Source organism: Callorhinus ursinus, unplaced genomic scaffold (genome assembly GCF_003265705.2).
Source record: "Callorhinus ursinus isolate GAN/ISIS: 27379988/994484 unplaced genomic scaffold, GSC_fseal_2.0 scaffold1, whole genome shotgun sequence".
Classification (NCBI taxonomy): domain Eukaryota; kingdom Metazoa; phylum Chordata; class Mammalia; order Carnivora; family Otariidae; genus Callorhinus; species Callorhinus ursinus.
In genome coordinates this window covers 80,428,148-80,453,494 of record NW_027397063.1, presented here as the reverse complement: position 1 = coordinate 80,453,494, position 25,347 = coordinate 80,428,148, and the positions used below count along the sequence as shown (strand labels likewise).

At 36.5% G+C, this 25,347-nt stretch overlaps 1 long non-coding RNA gene across 1 annotated transcript; it reads left to right on the top strand.

Moving 5' to 3' along the window:
* Nucleotides 1-23,507, top strand: LOC141369990 (uncharacterized). The gene is made up of 3 exons (XR_012373616.1): nt 1-239; nt 3,616-3,738; nt 21,842-23,507. It is a non-coding gene; the product is annotated as an uncharacterized lncRNA (long non-coding RNA).
* Nucleotides 23,508-25,347: the final 1,840 nt, after the last annotated feature.

The window sequence follows — 25,347 nt, the reverse complement described above, 5'->3', positions numbered from 1 at the left end:
TTTAAATATTTTATTTATTTATTTGACATAGAGAGACACAGAGAGAGAGGGAACACAAGCAGAGGGAGTGGGAGAGGGAGAAGCAGGCTTCCCCCGGAGCAGGGAGCCGGATGCGGCGCTGGATCCCAGGACCCTGGGATCATGACCTGAGCTGAAGGCAGACGCTTAACGACTGAGCCACCCAGGCACCCCGAATAATCTGCATTTTTAAACATATTTCCCAGATGATTCTGAAGAAGGTAAGTAAGAATACACAAACAGAGGGTAAAAAGGGCTGTTCCTTCTGTTTTGGGACAACTTCTTCCTCTAGTGGCCAGTGTCTTAGCTTGGGACCTCATTAAGCATAGTTCAGCTTCCTGAGACCTAGAAAGAAGCCTCACTTGAATGTCTTCCCATAGCTGGGTACTTCAAGTTTTAGGAAAATTGGAAACCCCTCCAATGGACCCCAGACATCTCCATACTCCTTCTTCCATGAACAAGTTAGTGTAGAAACTTGATCCTGCTGCCTCTACTCCTAGATGCTCCCTGAAGTTCTGTTTCCTAGGTGCTTCAGCTGCTGCTGCCAAATCCCAGCCCAGCTCTGGGTATTGGCAGTCTGCAAACTGACGCTGATGAGGTGTGACAGCTCATGCTCTGTGGGTTTATCCTTAATCAGACTAGACCCTGAGGATGTATGTATTCCCTGTAGAAAGTACAGATTGAGTTTCACTCAGGTTAAAAATGAGAATGAAGACTAAGTACTTAGCATAGAGTCTGCTACAGACTAAGCATTTAATAAATATTACTAATTACTATTATTTCTGTTGTTGGATAGACTGAATGTATTTTTCTTTCTTTGATCCCAACCCAAGGAAATCTGTTTTATATAGATTTTTAACATAATTCTCAGAAATATAAAAAATATCCTAATTCTTTAATGAGTTTGGTTATTTAAATTGGTTTTGATTAATCATAAAATTATGGGAGTAACTCAAGGTGTTTAATTCATAACAGGCAGATTGCAGAGGTCATATACTTGTTTTGATGATCCAATAGGCATAATAGTGTTTTAAAACATTTATGAATACTAGATATTAATGCTTGTATTAACTATTAGACTGTAACAAACTGCTCCAAAACTTAGTAACTTGAAACAATCGCTATTTATTATCTCTCATGAATCTATGATTTGGCTATGCAGTCTGGTTCAGGCTGAACTTGGCTGATCTAGGCTGGGCTCACTTGTATATTGGTTGTTAGCTGGAGGGGGGATAGTCTCTAGCTGTTCTAGTGTCGCCTCAGCTAGATGGTTTGTCTCAAGGACAAGGAGACAAAGTTTGTTCAAATGGTGGTCTCAGGGGTACAAGGGAGGAAAAATACATGCATGTATTTTGCACCTAGGTTTGGTCAAGACCAATGGTCAAAATGACTAATGACTTAACTAAAATGATAACACAATGCCATTTTTGCCATATATTATGGATCAAAATGAATTATAAGTTCAGCCTAGTAAGGGGTAAGAAATAAACTTCACCTTTTAATGAAAGTTGCTGAAAAGTATTTTTTCAAAGGATACAGGGAGACTGCTATTTGGATAATCAATGCAACAATCTGCTACTTAGTCATTGTGGCAAAATATCTCATTTTTGGAGTTTTCTGAAATTAAAAAAAAGTTAGATTCAGAGATATAATCAAAATCATGTTCTTCACTCCATTATCAACCAACTGGTTATAATAAAGCCACATAGCTATCAGATAATCATTTGTTCTTTTTATTTATTTTTTAAGATTTTATTTTTAAGTAACTTCTACATCCAACGTGGGGCTCACACTCACAACCCTGAGATCAAAAGTCATATGCTCCACCAACTGAGCCAGTTAGGTACCCTTCATTTGTTCATTTTAGAATAACCTCATATGGTTGTTAAGACTATTATATAAGATATCACATCAGTAAGCACCTAGCAGTGTGCCCAGCAAAAGGGAAATATATACATATTTTGAGCTAAGTTAAAATAATGGACTGTTCTTTCTATTTGCTTTCTTTGTATTAATTAACTAGAGTCCCCATTTTTTTTTCTGCGGTTTCCTCCATGTATCATCATGATGTTAAAATTATTTGGTAATCTTTAGTAACTTTTGTCTTTTTGAAATGTGTTTTCCAACTGATCCTTTTGTCTTGAATGATGGGTAAGTATCTTTGTTGTTATTGTTTGGGTTTTTTTGTTATTGTTGTTACTGTTTTTATCAATGGGGCTTTGTATTTGTAAGAAAGAAAAGCTATCAATGGCTAATTTAAGTTGAACAAAATGTTTTCAAGGAATATTGAAATACAGAGTAAACGAAAGTGCTGGAGTACCAAAGTCAGAAAATGAGGGCAGAAATGCCCAGCAAAATCATCTCAGAAAGTCTCCACCAGCCAAACTCACAGGTTTCTTGACTACACAATGGGTGCGCATGAACAATTCTGAATTCTCTTCTGGGCTTGATGGCAAATTCTCAAGATTCAAAATCATATACTAACACATCTGAACTTATGCTAGGACTTGGTCATATAACCTCATCACAGCTACCAACAAACTGAAAGTGAGACCATCCACCTGTTTTCCATTGTGGAAAGCAGGGCTTTGCCATTAAACTCTTTTTGGGTCCCAAGCAAATAAAAGTAAGTTTGGATGCTGGGCAGATTAAATGCCCATGGGAGTGCCTGGCTGGCTCAGTTGGTAGAGCATGTGACTCTTGATCCCAGGGTTGTGAGTTGGAGCTCCACATTGGGTGCAAAGATTACTTAAAAAGAAAATCTTTAAAAAATAAAAAAAATAAAATAAATGCCCATGTAATCTACTCCATTAGTTGCTCAATATCTACAATACTTTTCTTCATACATTATATTTCAAAAAATAATTCTATACTCTAGCATAAGGCAACACTAAATCTTATATACACTTACATTGGTCCCAAAGAGAAACACTCAATAGTTTGTCTCTGATTAATATACATTTCTTCCCTACACCTATTGTGATTCCCACCTCAATATTCTGAAACTTGTGTGTGTGTGTGTGTGTGTGTGTGTGCGTGTGCGTGTGTTGGAGTGGGGGAAAGAACCTATAAAGTTTATCAACAACAACCTCTTATACTGGTAAAGACAAAGAAAAGTAAAATTATCTATATAGAATATGTAAATATGCATTTTTAGCAAGAAAGAAAATATGATTAGTTGCTATAGTTTCATTTTACAGAACTGATTATAAATCATTTAGTATTTATAATTTTCTTTCTACATTACTTATGTTATATTCACATTTTCCCAGCCAAAACCTAACCTTCTTTTTGTCTGTTTGCCGAAAATCATGTGAAACTCAAAATAGTATTCAACAACTACTGTTATGAACCCTGTGAAAGTATTTCTCTTTTGGGTACTTTGTGTGTTATCTATTGATACATAAAAAAATAGCTGTTGAATTTAGGCACTTAAAACAATAATATTCATTATCTCATATCTTATAGCAATTCAGGTAAAGCTTACCTGGGTGTCCCATAAGGCTGCAATCAAGGTATTGGCTGGGTTGGAGTCTTATATGAAGTCTCTAGTGAAGGAAGATCCACTTTTAAGCTGATTCATGTAGTTATTGGCAGAATTCAGTCACGTATAGGCGGCTGGACTGAGGACCTCAATTCCTTACCATGTGGCATTCTCTACAGAGCATCTTACAACATGGCATCCATCTTCCATCAGAAGCAAGGAAAGGAGCAATAAAGGTAAGCAAAATTGAAGACAGAATCTTTTTTTTTTAAGATTTTATTTATTTGAGAGAGAGAGAATGAGAGATAGAGAGCATTAGAGGGAAGAGGGTCAGAGGGAGAAGCAGATTCCCTGATGAGCAGGGAGCCTGATGTGGGACTCCATCCTGGGACTCCAGGATCATGACCTGAGCCGAAGACAGTTGCTTAACCAACTGAGCCACCCAGGCGCCCCAGAATCTTTTTTTTAAATTTTATTTATGTACTTGAGAGAGAGATAGAGAGCCAGAGAGTACAAGTGGGAGGAATGGCAGAGGGAGAGGGAGAAGCAGGCTCCTCGCTGAGCAGGGAGCCCTATGTAGGACTCAATCCCAGGACCCTGGGGTCACGACCTAAGCCAAAGGTAGACATTTAATGGACTGAGCCATCCAGGTGCCCCAAGCCAGAATCTTTTTTAACGTAAGCTAGAAAATGGCATCCCACCACATTTGATGTATTCTATTCATTACAAGCAAGGCATTAGGTCTAGCACACACTCAAGGGGGAGGGATCACACGGGGACACTAAATACCAGGATGTATGGATCATTGGGAACCATCTTCATAGCTGAATTCTACCAGTACTTAGACCAGCAGAACCCAGTCTTGGATACAAAAAGTGAAATTTCCTCAAGTAAGTCATTAGTTACAATTATGACAGACGACACTCCTATTTATTTCCATCCTCTGTTTCCTAGACACAGTTTTTTGACTTTGGAGAAACAACATATATTATTTCCTGGTTAAAAGCATATGCTTTATTCATCATGAAAGCAATTCAAACAAGTGTCTCAAAGCTGGTGAAGGAATGGCAAGAAGGTATTCTATCATTCTGTAAGTCCAATTATTTCTAGGAAATACGATATAAGAGAAGACCATGGCTTTCATGAGCTTGAAACAATACCTTATTTGTTTCATTGTTAAAATTAATTCCTTTGAAGAAATATTTTGTGATATCCTCGATAATGGATAAAGACATTCAAGTAGTCCACATATTGTGGGGCTGGCAGAAACCTGATGGGCAGGAAAAGTAAATCTAAATCCAGTGTCTATATCAGTAAAGAAAAAATGTTTTACTGCCCCAAGACTCTAGTAGATTTAAATGATCACATCAGTATCACTGGGCTGGTCTCCATGGGAGAGGCACTGCCCTAGAGAATCGGACTTGTTTCCTGCTGCTGTCAAACGGAGCAATCACGTTTGTGGTAACAATGGCATTTAGGAACCTGTTACCCCTGGCATCTCTGGCCATTTATTCATGAGCCTGTTGAGTGAGCATAGGCGCTAAGGTAAAGACGGGAAGAAACAGTATTGACTTCCACAACATATGTATCGTCTCACTCTAATTATGAACAAGATTTCCTGAAGTTTAGGCATTTTTAAAAACAGCATATTGACATGGCTCCCAGATATTCTTACACTCTGGGCCTGTTCTAAAAGTTAAATCCATATATCTGTCTGCAAACTTTTTTTTGTAAAACCCATCAAAATCACTCCAAGTGCCTTGACTGTGGATAAACCATCAGCCAATTACTTGCGAATTGTTAAGGATCTTTAAATGAGGCCTCACCTCCTTCTAGGAAAAGTGGGAGAAACATCATTGTGAGGATCACCTTATCCCTTCTAGTTTCAGAATCACACCAAAGTGTTGTGGCACTATTCCTGGGAAGATCTATACTCATGTTAAGAAAAAAAGAAAAAAAAAATGAGCATAATTTACAGATGGCCCTGCAGGATATACCAACACAAGTTTGTTATAGATCACCACACATTCAAAGCTGGAACCTCAAATGTGAAAATATTGCAATACCACCAAATGTTTCTTCTTAAGTGAAAAAAGATAAGCAGTTGTAATCATGCTTTTTGAGTTCCTATCTCCCTGCCCCTACCCCCCGATGGCCTCCCAGACCCAGCATGGCCATTGCTGCAAAGAAGCCCAGCCCAGTGGGGGGTCCAGCCCAGGACACTGTGGGCCAGGAGCTGATGACCCTCACGATGTCTGGTGACAGGAATTTCTGCCTTCCCCGAATCAAACTTTTTAAAAGGGTAGGGACCATCCATGGAGCAGATTGCACAGTATAGGAAGACCTGAGGTATAAGCTGTCTCTGGAGTTCCCCAGTGGCTACCCTTAGAACACGCCCATGGCAAAGTTCCTTGCACCCTGCTACCACCCCAACGTGGACAACCAGGGTAACATCTGCCTGGACATCCTGCAGGACAAGTGGCTGCCTGGTAGGACATCAGGAGCATCCTGCTGTCCATCCAGAGACTGCTAGGAGAACCCAACATTCATAGCCTTTGAACACACAGGCTGCTGAGCTCTGAAAAAACCTCCGCAGTTTTGAGGTAACTGCAAGAAATCTACTCAAAGCAGGTCAAAGTCAAGAACACTGACTCTCTAGCCCTTCTCTTTGTATTGTGTTTAATTTATCCTTACATGGTTTATACTTTCCTTCATTTCTCACAGGTCTCTGTATCTTAAGCTGGGGTGTCATTTTTTTTTTTTACCTTTTTTTAAAGATTTTATTTATTTATTTGACAGAGAGAGAGCGCGAGCACAAGCAGGGGGGCAGGTGGTAGATGGAGGGAGAGGGAGAAACAGGCTTCCTCCTGAGCAAGGAGCCCAGTGTGGGGCTGGATCCCAGGACCCTGGAATCATCCTTGTATCATGACCTGAGCCAAGGGCAGATGCTTAATGGACTGAGCCACCCAGGAGCCCCTGTTTCTCTTTTTTAAAATTAAGTGTCTGGTTGAGCCCTTGTGATGAATATATTAAATACATTTTTTAATAAAATAAAAACATTTAAATAAATAATGAAAGGATACAAAATGCATATTCTGTTTTGAGGGGATAGCCTGATTGTCTCTGCATTCCTTCTATCACTTCACTATTTTGGCAGATCCCTGTGTTTTTATAAAATTTAACATCCATCACTTAGTAATTGATGTATCTCTTTTCCTAAATATCATAAAAACTTGTTAGATTGCTCTGTCAGATTGGAAATGTACATTGGCTTATTTATCTTTCCTTATATGAATCGTGGTAAAATAAAAGCATGTTACTCAGGAAAAGAGAAACTAACTTCTACCGTATGCCAGGTCATACCCAGTCATTCAGGATATTTCCATGACTTGTTTAATTATTCCTCTCAGAATGATGGCATTAATTCTAAGAACCACTATATTCTACTGTGAAATTATCAGACGGTTACCTTTTTTCTCCGGAGCTGAGGATATGAAACACATTGAAGCAAGATGGTGAAGGTAGAGCAAAGCTCTTTCTAGGCAAATGCATAATGCTTCTGGTACTTTTTATTTAATAGACTAGGGAAAAACTAATTTCAAATCAAAAGCTGTGTAACATTTACCCAGAGTTGTATTCATTGGGAAACAAACTCAGGCATAGCAGCTATAATCAGATTAATTTCTGATTAAGTAACTAATGTCTAGTGTTATTTTTCGTGACACATTAAATTTTGTACTCAGTTCAAATTCTGAGTAGAGCAGAACTGTGATAGGAATCACTGTTTTGTATCTTTAAGTCACTAATGATAATGTTAAAAATTTCTTGTGATTTACCATTCTTTTTGTAGAAAAGGGGACTCTATTTGACATTTTCTACCAAATACTCCCACTTCATCTTTTCTACCAAAATAAACCTTTTTATTATCATACTGTTCAGAGAGCCAAAGTGGGGATCTCCTAAATTCCCTGGAGGAGGGAATTCTAAACATGTTTATTTTGCCTCTCTACTCTGGAGAAATATTAAAGAAATGTTCACAGTTCAGCTGAACCCAAATTCCAATAATTGCTTAACATTTATGAGTCCATACTCTGCTATGAGATCTCAGTGGAATTCTATATCCCTAGGAAAATTCTGTTAATTCACAGCTAGTGATCAATATTTTTCAAAAGGTTTGGATATTTCCTATTTCCAAATACAGAGCTCCCCTAGTGGAGGATTACTGATCTCTAAGGAAGGATAGGAGGAATGTTCACCAAGTGTATATTTGATATGATTTCAGAATGTTTCCCAAAGGATCTCGCTTCCTCATAGTGTAAGAGACTTTGGGTTTAACAACTCCTCCAAGTATTGGGATGAATGCCCAAAAACGGTCTAAAATTGTGATTCAAGTCAGGCTTCTCTCATTATAATAATTATTATTATTATTTCTAGTATAGTAAATAATTATTTTAGTAATATAATATTGCTGCAGTATTATAAATGCTGTAGTATTTATAATACTAATAAGGTGAAGGACACTTTATTCCTAAAGAACACAGTTCATAACTGAATTAGAAAATGCATCTGTAAAGTCATAGTCTGCTGAATTTCATCCTTGAAAGTCATGGTCTGTAAGAAACCAACACGATTTTGTTTAGCTTCAGGACCAAATTTGGGCAAGATAACTATTTCCAGATTCTTTGAGCATCCATTGCCTGTCCTCTGATTAATAATATACCTGTCATAACATCTCTGGTAAACCTACACAAAAAGTAAATGCACGGGGTGACTCTGGAATGGTACAAATATCAATGCGAGGGCTAGAGAACTGGTTTTCAGAAGAGGTGGAGACAAAAGGGAGTAAGCACAGCTGAGATTATGTCTTAGGCATGTTTCTTCCGGTCACCACCTGCCTCCAGCAGCACTACCACTGGACATTCCCTGAGTTCCTGAACTGCTCCATTGCAGTCAGTTCAAGAACTGTACCACTATACTTGGCTTTCTAATGTAGATACTTGAAGTCATCTGATTCTCCTTGCATGGGGTATTACTTCCAAATGATAAGGCATTTCCATGAGGAGGAGACCAAAATTACAAGTATCCACTACAGTAACTGGGTAATGGAAGAGCAATTGTGTACTAGATGTTTTCATTCTTTTATCATTTTGTCTAATTGATGACAAATGCTCTGATTGTAAGTGAAAATTCCAGTCAAATTAGTCCAACTGTGACTGTCATGATTCAAACAACTGTGTAGGAACTCTTACCCTACCAACTTTCTAGCTTCTTCCCCATGGAAAAATGGCTATTTAGGTAATAGTACCAGATCTCAGTCACGTGTACTGCAAGCAGAATCACTGTTCATGTGAAGTCATATATGTACCTTCTCCTCCCTATTTCATTTCTTCAGGGGTTCATGGTTCCTTGGGTGTGCTCATCCATACTTCAAGGATTACCTAAGGTGATATGACCTCAAAATCTGATTGAAGGATTAGGAGAGAGGTCCCACCCAAGTAGGCCTCCTACTAATCCTATGTCCTATCAGGAGGTTTCAAATACTTTGCTTCTCAGTAAAATGGTCACTTTGCCCTGTTTTTTTTTTTTTTTTTTCTGTTTTTTGGGGGAACTCTATGGGGATGAGGAGTGATTGTCCAAACATAATTACATATTCATGGACCCTCTGATGAAATAAATATCTAAACGTCACATACACTACCAAAAAACTTCCTTACTAAATTAACCAATGACTTTTTTTTTTTTTAAGATTTTTTATTTATTTATTTGACAGAGAGAGACACAGCGAGAGAGGAAACACAAGCAGGGGCAGTGGGAGAGGGAGAAGCAGGCTTCCTGCGGAGCAGGGAGCCTGATGTGGGGCTCCATCCCAGGACCCTGGGATCACGACCTGAGCTGAAGGCAGACGCTTAACGACTGAGCCACCCAGGCACCCCTAACCAATGACTTTCATCTAGAATTCTGGTATAATGCACAGAGCTTCAGACTACTTTGATGAGTTACTCTTTTGATCCCTTTACTGTCCATTACCACCTGAAAGAACTCACTCAGTACGTTTTTTTTAAACAAAATGATATTTTTAGATATTTGAGGTAATTATAGACTCACATAGAGTTGTAAGCAATAAAACAGAGTAAAACTCAGTTTCCCCCAATAGCAACATTTTAAAACTCTAGATCAATATCACCACCAATATATTGACATTGAAATGTCAAGATGAAGAATTTTCCACCACCACAAGCATCTCTCATGTTGCCGTTTATAGCTTCCCTCTCAGTCTTAAACTGTCAACCAAAAATTTATTTTTCATTTCTATAATTTTGCTATTTCAAGACTGTTATATAAATTGAATCAGACAGTATTTAACCTACAGGTATTAATTCTTTTTTTTTTTTACTTAGTATATTTGTGTGGAGATTTGTCCAAGTTGTTATATATACCAATAGTTTATTGCTTTTTTAATCCTGAGCAGTAATCCATGGTATGAATGTACTACAGTGTGTTTAACCATTGAAAGCACAGCTTTGTTTTTCTAATTTGGGGCTGATAAATAAGGCTACTATAAACATCATGTACAGATTTTCATGTGAACATAAGTTTTTATCTCTAGAGTAAATGCACAGAAGTGAAATTGCTGGGTAGGATGGTCATTGAATGTTTAATTTATTATGAAACTGCTAAATTGTTTTCCAAAGTGGCAGTAACATTTTATGTACCTACCAGAAGGGTATAAATAATCTAGTTTCTCTGTATCCTTGCTTTGGGTTTATTTTGCCTTTCTCTAGGTTTTTGAGGTGTATGCTTTTATCATTGATTTTAGACCTTTTTTTCCTAATGTACATATGCTATAAATTTCCCTCTAGCACTGCTTTAACTGAATTCCACACTTATGTGTTCTATTTATTTCCACTCAGTTCAGTTCATTCATTTAGTTTAAAGTACTTAGAAATCTTCCTGTTATCCTCTTATTACTGATTTCTGGTTTGATTCCAGGAAGGTAGGAGACACCGTCTATATGATTTCACGTCTTTTAAATTTGTTAAGGTTTGTTTTATGGCCCAGGATATGGACTATCTTGGTATAAGGTTTTTGTGGCTTTTTTTTTTTTTAAGATTTCATTTTTTTAAATTTATTTGAAAGAGAGAGAGAAACAGCCCGAGCACAAGTAAGAGTAAGGGGAGGGGTAGAGGGGGAGGAAGGGGGAAAAGCTGACTCCACGTAGTGCAAGCCCAACCCTGGGCTCCATCCCAGGACCCTGAGGTTGCAACCTGAGCCTAAACCAAGAGTCAGACACTTAACCAAATGCACCACCCAGGTGCTCTTATCTTGGTTTAAGTTTTAGGGGCACTTGAGAAGAATATGTATTCTGCAGCATTCTGGATGGAGCATTCTAAAAATATCAGTTAGATCCTATTGATTGTGTTGTTGAGTTCATCTAAATCCTTACGGTTTTTGTTTGTTTTTCATTGCTTGGCTTGCTTTATTTTTTGTTTTTTTGTTTTTCTGTCGAGTTGTTCTACCATTGTTGAGAGCGGAGCATTGAAACCCCCAATTAGAATTGTGAATTTGTCTATTTCTCCTTTTAGGTGTATTGTTTTTCTTCACATGATTTGCAGCTGTATTGTTTAGTGAAACATATGTAGGATTGCTACATCTTTATGGTGAATTAACCCTTTTATTATTTCATAATGTAGCTTTCTGTCTCATAACTTGCCCCAATGTCTACTTTATCTGATAGTAATATAACTACTCTTTATTTTATTTTTCTGATTAATGTTTGCATAGTATATCTTTTTTCATCCTTTTAATTTCAACCTGTCTCTATCATTATACTTGAAGTGAGTGTCTAGTAGGTAGCCTAGAGTTGAGTTATGCTTTTTAATCTACTTTGTCAATCTCTGTCTTTTATTTGGTGTATGCAGACTATTTATATTTAATGTAGTTATTAATGTGTTACAGGTTAAGTCCAAGTCGATCTTTTTTTTTTTTTTTATGTTCTGTTAGTACTGTGTTTTTCATTTTTCTGCTTTCTTCTTTCTACTTTCTTGGGGGATTATCTGAAAATTTTTATAATTTAATATAAATTTATTGACAATAAATCCACAGTGTTTTTTAATGCATCTTTTAGTATAGTTTTCTTAGTGTTGCTCTAGTTAATACCTTATATATACAAAACTGTCACACCCTACTGGTGTTGCCAGTTCAAGGAAAGTATAAAAAACCTTACCTAATTTTTTATCTTTTTATTCTCCATTTATAACACAATTTTTTAAATTCATTTAGAACCATTTTAGACTGTTATAATTTTGCTTTGTCAATCAAACATAATTTAGGAACTCAGATAAGTAGGGAAATTTATTGTATTTATTCATATGTTTATTACATTGTTCTTTCTACCTTCTGATTTCTAAGATTCCTTCTTTTATTCTTATATTTTAAGTTTAATAAGCTCTCTTTAGCCCTTCTTTTAGAGTTGGCCTAATGACAATTATTTTAGTTTTCCTTTGACTGAAACCACCTTAATTTTCTCTTTGTTCTTGAGACATATTTTCATTGAATATAGGATTATGGGCTTAAAGTTATTTTCTTTCAGCACTTGAAAAATGTTTGTCTTTTCTTTTTGACTTGCATGGTTTCTGATAAGAAAATGAATGTCATTCAAATTGTTTTCTGTCCACAAATAAGGTGTCATTTCTCTCTTGCTGCTTTAAAATTTTTCTTTCTTTCCTTCCTTCCTCCCCTCTTTTCTTTCCCTCTTTCTTTCTTTTCTTTCTTTCTTTTCTCTTTCTTTCTTTCTTTCTTTTTCTTTCTTTCTTTCTTTCTTTCTTTCTTTCTTTCTTTCTTTCTTTTTCTTTCTTTCCTTCCTACCTTCCTTCCTTCCTTCCCTCTTTCTTTCTGTTTGTCTTTAGTTTTCAGAAATTTGGGTATAATGAATCTTGGCTTAGACTTCCTTGGATTTATACAGCTTGGGGTTAACTCAGCTTCCTTGAATCTGTAGGTTTATGTTTTTGTAAACCTTGGAAACTTTTTAACCATTATTTTTTCAAGTACATTTTCAGCTCTTTCCTCTCCCCTTCCAGGTTTCTGATGGCATAATGTTATCTTTTTACTTATAGTCCTACAAGTTTACAAGGATCTTTTTTTTTCCAGTCTTTATTGTTATTGTTCAGATTGGGTAATTTTTATTCTCTCTCTAAATTTATTATTTCTTTCCTCTGTCCCTTTCATTCTTTTGTTGAGCCCATCTGTTGGATTTTAATTTGAGCTATCATATTTTATAGTTCTAAAATTTCCACTTGGTTCTTTATATCTTTTATTTATTGGCTGAGACTATCTGGCTTTTGGCTGAGATTTTCTATATTCTCATTTGTTTTTACTGTGTTTATAATTGCTCATGGAAGCATTTTTATGATGGCTGATTTAAGATCTTTATAATTCTAACATTTCTATCACCATGTTGTTAATGTCTATTGATTATCTTTTTGATTCAGTTGAAGGTCTTCCTGATTCTTGGTATAAGGAATGATTTTTTGTTAAAATCTGGACCTTTTTGTTATGAGACTGAATCTTAATTAAACTTATTGTTTTAACTGGCTTTCTTTGACCCTGCTGTAACAGGGGACAATTGGGTAGAGCCTTATTACTGCCAGTGGAGGTAGAAGTCCACATTCCCCACTAGGCCTCCATTTACCCTTGATAGAAGAGACTCCTCATTATAACTGAGCATGAATGAGAGTTCTGCCTCCCTACTTCTAGGTTTCCACAGATACTTCCCTAACTGGGATTGCTTTGTTACTGCTCCCTATGTTGTTGCCTCCGCTGGTGCTTCTGTGGGGTAGGTATAGGGGGGTAACTTTATTACCAACAGGCAGAAACGAAAGTTCTGATTCACTAGGCTTCTTCTGACATTACCCAAGTAGGGAACAGGAAGGGCTTCTTATTTTTACCAGGATAGAGATGGAAGCCCAGACTCCCTGTGTTCTCTGACACCTCAAGGAAGGGAAAGTTCACTCTTACCAGGTGGGAATGAAAGTCTCAATTACCCACTGAGTCTTCTCTAACACTATCCCCATGGAGGTGTTAGGTGTCTCTTCATAGCCTGGAAAGGGTGTAATTAGATTCCTGACTTAACACTGGGATGAAGACTGCAGACTTTGCTGTAGTTTTTGTCTTGCGAGGCTGTTTTTCTTGGTCTTTTGGCTGGCAAGATTTTTTTTTTTTTCCTCTCATTGGAGTGTCCAAATTGCTGGCTTCCTCAGTTTCAAGACTGGGATATATGAATCAAAAAGGAAACCCAGGAAACTCCCCATGGTGTCATTTCTTGTTTCCCAAGATCACTGGTCTGTCTGATTTCTTCTCTACACCTTGTAGCATTTTTTTTTCTTTAATATATACACAATTTCCAAGATTTTAGTTGTAGTAACTGAGAAAAATAGGGAGAAGTCTTCCATTTTCCCAGAAGCAAAAATTTGGCATGTTTTTTAAAGTGATAAATTCTTGTTGCACTCTAAATATATATTTTCCATAAATATTAAGTATTCACTACCTCTTTTCCTTAACTGGAGAGGTATAGTGTCAAGGTGCCTTATAAATCTCACTTTGCTCCTTTCTGTATTTCTGGCAGCACTTAGAGGAAAAAACCTATATTTAACAGTATTACTGAAAATGCATATGCCCATAACATTTCATTTGAAACATATTTTTAGTTTCACTTTTTTTTAAAGAAGATGTAAACTCATTAGATGTCATGAGCCTATCAGGTTTTTTTTTTTCCCAGAAATATTTAAAATAACAGTTTTGTGAGATACTAAAGCCAATTAAACCACTCCCAAACTATTACTCCAAGTGCAAAACTAACAATGGAATAAAATTGAAAATACTTATTATGTCTGCAGTGATGTAAATTGAGTATAGATGATATTTTATCCAATTATTCCAAATTTATTTTCTCTAGAAATGACTCTATTTTAATATTTTGAGTGGACAATCACCTATTCATTTATTAGTATTAACATAATGGCCTATAAGCTGAGTTTGTGATATTTGTAAAAAGTTTGAAGAAAAATTGAACCTACCAGTGAGTCATCATTGAGTGTTATAGTAAAGAGCATTATTGTTACCTGATGGCAGTGTCTGTTTAAAAAGAGGTTTAAGTCTGTCTAAACCAAAAAATTCATTTTCAGGAAGTAAAAACTCAATACTCATTTACATTTTATTAAGTTGTTTCTTCACTCTTCAGAGTGGCAGTTAAGTTAGAAAGTGGTGCATGGGCTTTGATTTGACAGGTCAATATACAAATCTCTCTCCTTTTACTAATATGTGACTTTGTGCCTTATCTATAAAATAAAAGATAACAGTATCTGTGTTGTTGAATGGATAAAGATGCAAATTATCAAGCATATAATAAGAATCAATTATTGATTATTATACACTGGCATTTAAAAAATAATTTATTGAATCCCTTTTGTGCTACCTAATGAAAATGTGTGCCCTGAAAGACAGAATCTGTTATCTTAAAAACAGCTTTCTATTCAATAAGAAAGTTATAAATGTGTAAAGAAGTATGGTGCATAGCAAATAATAAGTATTATAAGAAACTTGGAAACAATATGCTTTAAAATACAAAAGAAGAGAAACACACTTTTTGTTATTAAGTTTAAGGACACTTCAGGAAAGAGATGATATATGAGCTAGGTCTTAGAAAGGTTAAAATTTCAAAATACAGTGATGAGGGAATCCATTTGTATTTGAGAAAACAGAATGAAAGGTTACATGTACAGATATTTTTAGGGTATGTTCAGCAAACAAGAGATGCTTTGACTTGATTAAAACACAATGTATGCTGTTCTATAATGGCAAATTGGGACCACATTATTTTACCCCTTAATCGTTAGTTAAAAGAACTATTTTATGACTTTAAAAGTAGGGCAATATCCTGATGATTTATGATGTTTCATCTAAATGAACATGTATTCTACATTAGAAGAGTAAGAAAATGGAGACACGGAACTAAATTAATACAAAGACTTCCAGACAGAAACATGTAAGATGATTTGTATTTTCTGCAGAGGACTTGGGTTAAAAAGGGTCAAAATTAATCATAATATTAGTACTAATTTATAAAAATAAAACAAAAACAATCTTTGTGGTTGTAGCTAAAATTTGTACTTTAGCACTAAACCTCTCTGGAACTCTTTCCACATTTCCAAATGTTATTGAAAATCATACATAAGAAAATATCTTACCTTTGAAAGCTTTTTTAGTGTTCTAAACATCAAATTACTCACTTATTAGTTAACTAATTTTTTAAATTTAATAAACAACTAGTAATTTTTATGACATAGATTTTGCCTCCAGTAATAATATAGTCTAAGAATGAAATATATAAATTACAAAACAGTGTGAAGGGATTAATGTATTCTTACATATTGGTTAATGCCTATATACTGCTTCTCTCTCACTGTAACATAACAAGCCCATAAATAATTTATAAATACTAATAACTCTTGTTCTCCAATGACTATTTTACAATGAGATCTAAGTTTTTCATGTTCATATTCTTTACTATAAATACAAACTAACTTATATAAATTGTATAAACTAATTTTAAAGGGTATGATTTATACTTTATTATTGTTTCAAGAGACACGGTCTTTCTTTTTATTAAATGTACAAGAACAAAATCATTCTATATTAGAATTGGAGAGGAATTTAAGGAAAACCAAGGCCTAGAATATGGATGAGATCTGGTTTTTCTAAATCACAGTATAATACTCATCCCGCATTAATACATTAAATAAATATTTATTCAGTCCTTAGGCACACTGAACTTATTTTGAATAAGGTAGGATATAATAAATTTCTGGATATCATGCTCTTGAAGTGCTTCTGGTCACATAGTTGTGTGATGTCTCCAAGCATCTCAATGTAGGCAGAATTCTAAGATAGTTCCTAGGAGTCTTATCCTGTGATGTACATGCCTTATAATATCTCTTTAGTGTGAGCAGAAGAGTGAATATGGTGAGATATCATTCCCATCATTAGGTTACTAATCAGTTGATTTTGATTTAAATGAAAAGAAACTTATGCTGGGTGGGCCAGACCTAGTCAGGCCAGCCCTTTAAAAGAAGATAAATGTCAGAGAGACATTCTTCTGCTAGCATCAAAGATAGAGTAAACTGCCATGATCTGAGAGGAGGGGGCCACATGCCAAGGACCTAAGGGATGCCTCCAGGAGCTGAGTACCTAGCTAATAACTAATAAGAAAACAGGGACTTCCATTAGACAGCAATGAGGAAATGAATTCTGCCAACAACTAGTGAGGTTGGAAGAGCACCCTGAGCCTCAGATAAGATTGGCGTCCTGGCCAACATGCTAATTTCAGTCCAGTGAGCTCCTGAGCAGTGGATCCAGCTAATGCTCACCTGAACTCCTAACCCATGAAAACTGTGAACTTGTAATTTGTGGAGTTTTTTAAGCACTAAGTTTGTGGTAATTTGTTATGCAACAATAGAAAGCAAATACACATATTCAACAGACCATATGTTGGAGAAAAGATAGGAAATTTTTGTCTGATATATTTTTCCTGTGGTTTGAAAATAATAGCTCAGCAAAGAAGGAAATTAAAGAAGGGGATTTATAGTGAAAGAAGAGAGTTAAGAAAGAAATACTCAAAATGAGGGTGAAGAAAAGGTGTAATAAGCATAATGCTTGAGAGAATTAGAAGAGTTAGAAGCTTTGGTTGGACAGTAGGCTCTAGAATGCATAAATGCAGTGGTGAAATAGTTGTAAATGCTACCCCTGGGAGCCAGCAGTAGAAGTGAACTGCTAGAGTGAAGGACAGGTGATGATCACTGCGATGGAGCCATAAACTTGAAGTCATTCATAGTGATGGTGGAAATGGGGAAGAAATAAAGATTATGATCCAGGTACCAGCAACTTGGATAGGTAAGGAGGTTAGTATAGGTCTATAACTGAAGGGAGAGTGCTATGGACTGAATTGTGTCCCCCGAATATTCATGTGTTGAAGTCATAACCCCCAGTACCTCTGAATGTCACTCTATTTGGTGATAAGGTCTCTAAAGAGGTCATTAAATTAAAACAAGATTGGGGCCCCTGGGTGGCTCAGTTGTTGGGCATCTGCCTTCAGCTGAGGTCGTGATCCCGGGGTCCTGGGATCGAGTCCCGCATTGGGCTCCCTGCTCAGCGGGAAGCCTGCTTCTCCCTCTCCCATTCCCCCTGCTTGTGTTCCTGCTCTCGCTGTCTCTCTCTCTGTCAAACAAATAAATAAAATCTTTTAAAAAAATTAAAACAAGGTCTTTAGGGTAGGCCCTAATGCAAGATGACTGATGTTCTTGTAGGAGGAAATTAGGACACAGACAGACACAGAGGGAAGACCGTGTGAAGACACAAGGAAAAAACACAACCATCTACAAGCCAAAGAGAAAGACCGCGGAAGAAGCCAACCTGCAGACACCTCAGTCTCGAACCTCTGGTCTCCAGAATTGTGAGAAAATACTTCTGTGGTTTCAGCACCAAGTAGTGGTACTTAGGGCAGCCTTTGAAAAGTAATACAGAGAGTAAGAGATTCCTGTTGATGGGCCGAAATGTTATACAGCTTTTGACCTTGACTAGGCCCTAGGTAAATACATCAAGTCTTGTTTGCCCATGCTTGCATATAAGCAGAATCACCCTTCTGCATTGTTTGTCTATTGTAAGTGAGCTTTATCTTTATATGAACCTTCATGGGTGACTTATTTTGGTTCATCATTGGACATAGAAGACTTTGTCCTGCTTCCTAGAAAACATATTATCACACATTATCAAAATACTCAAACAGAATTTAGGTGGTTGGATGTAGAAGATAGAATAATTATTTCAAATTTAGATGTTTGAAATATATCACAGCTACTGTTCTAGGCTAGCTGAGAAAATTTGATGACTTCAATTCCACTCCATGCTCTGAAAAATACATGGAGAGATGATCATTTTAAAAGTTTTTACAGGGGCACCTGGGTGGCTCAGTCGTTAAGCATCTGCCTTTGGCTCAGGTCGTGTCCCAGGGTCCTGGGATCGAGCCCTGCGTTGGGCTCCCTGCTCCACGGGAAGCCTGCTTCTCCCTCTCCCCCTCCCCCTGCTTGTGTTCCCTCTCTCGCTGTGTCTCTCTCTGTCAAATAAATAAATAAAATCTTTAAAAAATATATTTAAAAGTTTTTTACAGGTTTCAATATAGTGGTTCCCTGTATATACTCTTTTAAATGCTGTTTCAGGCTGCTTCCTGAGCTACAAGGTCTCTCATAACTCTAGAAGAAAGATTGAGTTCCCCCAAATATATCCACTATTATATTGGTAACTATGATTTGGTCCAAGGTAGGAAAATTTTTCCTGATTTATTTTTTCCTTGTGGCTTGAAGTGAAAACAATGGATTAGTAGGGAAGGAGCTAAAGGAAGAAGATTGATATTGAGAGAGAAAAAGAAGAGTTTAGAAATGAATAATCACAATGAGGGTTAAGAAAAAGTGTGATAAAAATAAAGTTTGAGAGAATTAGAAGATTTTGAGAAAATTTTGGTGTGTCACTGAATGTGTGTGTGTATAAATCCATGTATATTTATTTATGCTATGTGTGTACTGGTCATAATGTTGAGTATATTTTTATATTTAATGCCATAAGACATTTAATGTTAAAAGACTCTTTCATGTTGCAAGGGAAAGCAGATTTCTTCAATTAGAGGAAGCTCATTATCAGGATGTGCAACAGGGCTTTAAATTGGAAAGCTTCGACTAAGACATCAATCTCTAATAGATACTTCATTCCAAAGGAGGTGCTCATCAAAAGCAAAGTTTTGAATTAGATAACCAGAAACTAGTTATATGACTTTGAAACCTGTTACCATTAGCAGCTGTACATAAAGGTAAAATGAGTAAAAAGGATCTTTTTGGAAGGAGTGATTGTAATTTCAACCTCCCCACTCTGTACACACACACACACACACACACACACACACACACACACACACCATCTGAAGCCCTGCATGATCGCAGGGGATATAACTGCACTTTGATGGCAGGTCAAAAGTAGATGATCCAGGGGAAGAAACATGGAACCGGTGGTAGAAATTTCAGTCTCCAGTCATTTTCTTAAAATCCTGACAGGACCCCAGCAGGGTATGGGGTAAATCCCAAGGAGCAGAGGTTGAGAAAGTAATGGCAGCGGCCGATTTAAGATGTCCTGTCTCCACAAAGAGAAAACCAGCTAAAAAATCTCCAGCCCATAAGAGTGTCCCCATGTGTGAATCAGCTTTAAATATTTGCCAGGCCCAGAATAAGTAAACTCCTTGACGTTGGTACCCCTGTTGTAACAGTGGAAAGGTCAGAAAGAAGTATTTGCAAGCCTGGCAAGGAGGAGTAGGGGCAGGTGGGTAAAAGGAGAAAGACTACAACACTGCAAGAAGCTAGTTCCAAGCGGATCTGAAATTGGTGAGCAAGCGAGGGAAAACAAGATGTAGCTTTCGATCTAGTTGGAGTTCTGGTTATCACAGGCAACTAGACTTTTTCTTTTTGACCACTTTCATTGAGGCTAGGTTTGCAGTTTAAAGTGAGAGATGGCTAAGAGTGCTTGGAAGCCTGAGTTTGTATGCAGGAGCAGAGGAATGACTGCACAAGCAAGTATAAAAATCAGTGGGACACAAAACTAAAGTGCCGTTTATGATTTGTTTTCTCCCAGTTCTGCTTGAGTTACAGGTACACAGGAAAATAAGGAAGAGCGGGGGACGGTGGCCACACACATGGGCCTCCCTGGAAGTTGAATTCTCTCCCTAAGGAAACACAGCTGCTCACTTTCAACGCCTCTAGTGGTGCTGTCAAGGTCAAGGAAGGGGTGTGGCCACCGCTCAGGGATCTGGCCACTGTCTGTGCTCCCGCTGCTTCTTTTTCGGGATGGGCCTGTTCTCCCTCTCTCATCTGTTTGCCATGTCCTTGGCTCCTTCATCATGTCTTTATTGCATTCCGGCTTTCATTTGCTCCTTCTCTGTGTGAACTTCTGTCTTCTGCATTCTGTACTGGTAGAAGGCCCCTCTCCAACCCTCCCAAACCAAGGACTGGATGGGCAACAAGTCACACTATTCAGGGTAGGAGTCTCTCAGGCTAAGAACCCTGACCCTAGGTCACTTCATGAACTAGTATTTAGCCCAGAGGTTCTCAAACTTTTTGGTTTCAAAACCTCTTTACATTGTTCTAAAGTATTGATGTTTTGGAAGATGTTTTAGATGGTTTATTTCTATTGATACTTATTGTATTAGATATTAAAATTGACAAATTAAAATATATATGTATCTACTTATTTATTAAAGTAGCAAAAAAACCCCATCACATATTGATATAACTAGCATACTTCTATAAAAAAAAGCCCTATAATTTCCCAAACAACAAGTTGAGTAGGAAGAATAGCATTGTCTTATAGTTTTGCTAATCTCTAATTGTTTGAATTCTCATATCTGCTTCTGATTTCAATCTGTTGTATAGGTTGTTTTATAAAGAAAATTTAGCCTCATACAGATGTGAAGTTGGAAATGGAACGACCTCATAGACCCCTGAAAGTGTCTTTGGGACCACTAGATCCTATATATATATATATATATATATATATATATATATATATAAATGGATTGTTAGAACCCCAGAGTATATTATATTAATATAGCAATGATATATAATTATACTATATATCAACACATTTATAAAATAAATAAGATACATTAAGATGGTATAGTTATATTAAATATAGGCAACATTTTTCCCTACACATGATTTTTAAAACAGCAAAAGAATATCAAACAAACTATTTTAGAAGACTGAACCTGAAAATTTGACTACAGTCTTGGAAGTGGCAGTGGACACTATCCAAGGGTCAGTTTGCTTCCTGCCCTGTCACTTCAAGTCTTGCTCTCAATTTCTTCATTAAAAAGAAGAAGAAGAAGAAGAAGAAGAAGCAGAAAGAAAGAAAGTGATAGAACTGGAGTCCAGAGTCCCTCAGGCCCCCATCTGTTCTAACATTTAATCATTCTCATAGATCAAGTAAATGAAGGTTGTGCCTCACAGAACTGACAATCTGGTTTTAGGTTAATTTAATGGTCCTAAGTCTCCTTGTTCAGATTCCTACTGTAGTGATAATGCATGACAATGAATTAACCCAATAAGATTCCTTTGGTTAAGGTTTACGTAATGCATATAAACGTGGTTCAAATGTAGAGATCGTCTTTGGAAAAACTAAAATTGCTTTCACTGTTAAGGTACTTTATGACTCTTAACTTTTCTAACATTCAACATCGTGTGTTTCTTCCAGGTCTGCCCATGCCACATTCCCTTCACTGAGCTTGGCATGCCCTCTGCCTGTCTGATGCGCCGGTCATTCCAGCTATGGAAGACAGCTCACCACTGAACTGTGTCACCTACCTATAGCCATGCATCTTAATTTCAAGCTGTGATCTCTGGGGCTGCAAAATGTTGTTTTCAGTTCTGTTCATACTTAATAGCTTTGTTTGCTTGTGCCATGAGACTACTTGAATACTATTTTATTTTCTGTCCTTAGCAAATGACCCAGGCAACAGAGCAGCCATTCCACACTGAAAGTGTGAGTCACCGAACCTGATTTTGTCTGGATTTGAGATCTTGCAAGTAACTGGTTCTATGTGCTCCTTCCTATGTTCTTTTCAGATGCTGAAACCATTAAGGAAATGGTTTGGAGGGAGAGGGTGACATTTTAGAAATAACCAATTGAATAATCATATAACAAAGAACATAGAAATAATTCCAGTGCAACTTTCTTTGGCAGAGTAGAGCCAGATACTAGCAGAGGGGTTTGGGTTTGGTATCTTCCACATGCCTCACAGGACCCATTATTGAGGAAAAACTAGATGTCTTATAAGGAAATGGGGAAAATGCATAAAACATGATATGTGTAAATCAGTGCTTGGAAAATAAACCCAGAATATGCTGTTGAGTGACACTTTTGGTAAACAGAGAGAGAAAAACAGAGAGACAAGTAGCAAACTAACTCTAAATTATTTATACCAATGATGGTTTAATTAGGTCAAGGCCATTTTTGCTTATTTCTGACCTGATAATTTTTCTTATATGATTAGACTTCATAACTGATTTGCAGTTTAATGAATTTGCAAAACTGTACTTCATACTGCCTTCATTATTTTATTTTCTTGACACTTGAAAAATTAGAGGCACTGGCATCATTTTAAATCAAAAATGCATTTTACTCCTCTCCTATGCAGATTTCCCTTGTACATTCTGAATCTGCGTTATGTACAAAACTTCTATTGACATTGTCTCAGATCCACGCTCAGCATACACAATGTAGGTCAGTGTGGCTTATAACCCATTCAAGGTGCAGATCAGACAATTGTGCTCCTTGGGAGTATATCTGAAATGAATTTTGAAAGGTCTGGAGGTTTTGTTTGGCAAAGAGTTGAGCAAGAAACCTCTTGGGCTTCTTCTCAGGAATTTTCCTGAAGGAAATCTTTTTTTCTTGTGTGTATGTGACATTTAGAAATGAAAGTCAAACACTAAACCTTTGGTAACGTCCATAGTTTTCTTTATCTGGATTAGTTCATATTCAGAACATCTGAAGAACAATATGGGTATAATGTATATTTTAGAAAAAGATCAATGCTGGGAGGCTAGTTCCTTCACATAATAAGAGTATTCTTTTGACAACATGATAGCTAGAGGTCTAATTTATTATAAATAAAAATAATAGCTACCGTGTACTGAATTTTCACTATGTTCCAACAGTCCTTTAATCCCCACAGCAGAACTGAGATCCCGTTTTTACAACTCTGAACCCAAGAGATTAAAAAACAACAGCAACACAACAACAACAAAATACCTTTTATTTTTCTGTACAACCCTATGAAATTGATGTTTTTACAGGCAAAAAATGACCAAGTATCACAACCTCATACGATTCAACTTAAATAATAAAGTGAGGCTATCAGCAATAAATACACTTATGGATTTTCCTTATACTTGTTTTTTGCTTGTGCCTAAATATTATTATTTAACTGCTGGCTTCTAGTCTTATTAAGACCACATATCACATCAAAATAGTGATTGTAATGATGTTGATAAAGAGAAATTATGTCTGTATTTCTTATTGCTTCCTTAGTTTGATTTTTTAATAATTTAAACCCTACTTATATGTGGCCACTACCTTGGGTGAAAGTCTTATTATCTAAATGAATTGTGATGCAATGAATAGAAGTAAATACAGACATGATGTATTTTATTTTTACTGATGGACATTAAGTAGTCCATAACTTTTGCCCGTGTTTATTAGTGGTTTTTAATGTACAATTATGTTAAAGACATTCTGCATTATAAGTAAAAACATATGCTGCACATCTGCGTTTGAAAAATATTATACAATGTCCCAAATGCAAAATATACTGCTATTCATACTTAGCTCTCTATTTGACCCACATATAAAGCTATTCATCAACTCAAGAAACATTCATTGAAATCCTAGTCACTGTAGCTGTAGAAACAAAGCAAAATAAGACATGGTTCCCATCCTCAGGGTGCCAAAGAGAAATTTCATAACACAAATTTATTTTCGTGCATTATCCAATGACAGAAAATTTTGAAGATTTAGAACTCTATGAACATGAAATTAAATGCCTTTTAGGCAGTGAACTTCTTGCCACTGGAATTCTTCATTGTTTTATCCATTTTGTTCTTTCAACAAAATTCCAAATAAGTACCTGTGATTGGTGAAAGCATTGTTTTAGGTGCCAGTGAAACAAAGAAAAACACAAATTAAGGTGTGATATTTACCCAGATGGTTCTCACTTTCCAGGGAAGGTGGTGTAATGCTGTGAAAAGAAAATGGATTTGTTATCAAATAGATTTAAGTTTGAATCCCAGTTGCTTCATATATAATCCACATATCACTAAATAATTGCCTTCTTGAGCCTTTATATCCTTTGCAATAAGGTGGGAATACTACTATTTTGCATATTGGTAGTTTTAAAGGTTGAATATGAATGCCTTGTTTCCACCAATAAAACAAACAAATAGGATCTTAGTGTTATGGCCAGAAGATATTTCGTTGGGAGGCTACCTACTTGTAACACAAAATTGTACTAGGTCGGTGACTACATGTGCTTCTTCTTTTCATCTCTAACTCTTCTCTCCTTACTTCTCTCATATATACCACTTTGAAAGTATATAACTCAAAATATTATTTTTTAAATATTTTATTTATTTATTTTTGCAAGAGAGAGAATGCGTGCAAGCAGAAGCAGAGGGAGGGGCAGAAGGAGAGGCAGACTCCCTGCTGAACAGGGAGCCCAATGCAGGGCTCGATCCCAGGACCCTGGGACCATGCCCTGAGCCGAAGGCAGGTGCTTAACTGACTGAGCCACCCAGGCACCCTCAAAATATTATTTTGAATGATACAATAAAATTGTATCATTTCAAAATGATACAAAAGTCTTTCCCTTTCATAGTTATATGGGCACATCATCTATGTTTTATAGACCAGACAACCCATATTTGATGATATTCTTTTTATTAAGTGAACTTTTGTCTATATACAGTGAATATCTATGTTTTTTATGCTGCCCTTTCTTAGATATAAATTTTTTCTTTGGTGAACTGAATTCAGCAATTGACAATTCTGAATTGCAAATTAAATTTTTATGGCATCTTGAGGTCACACGGAAAATCAGAGGTAACTTACACCATTGCATGTGCAACATGTTTTTCTGCCTACCTGTACCATTTTTTCATGTGCCAAATTCATCTTATAAAGACAGATGTCAAAAGCATGAACTA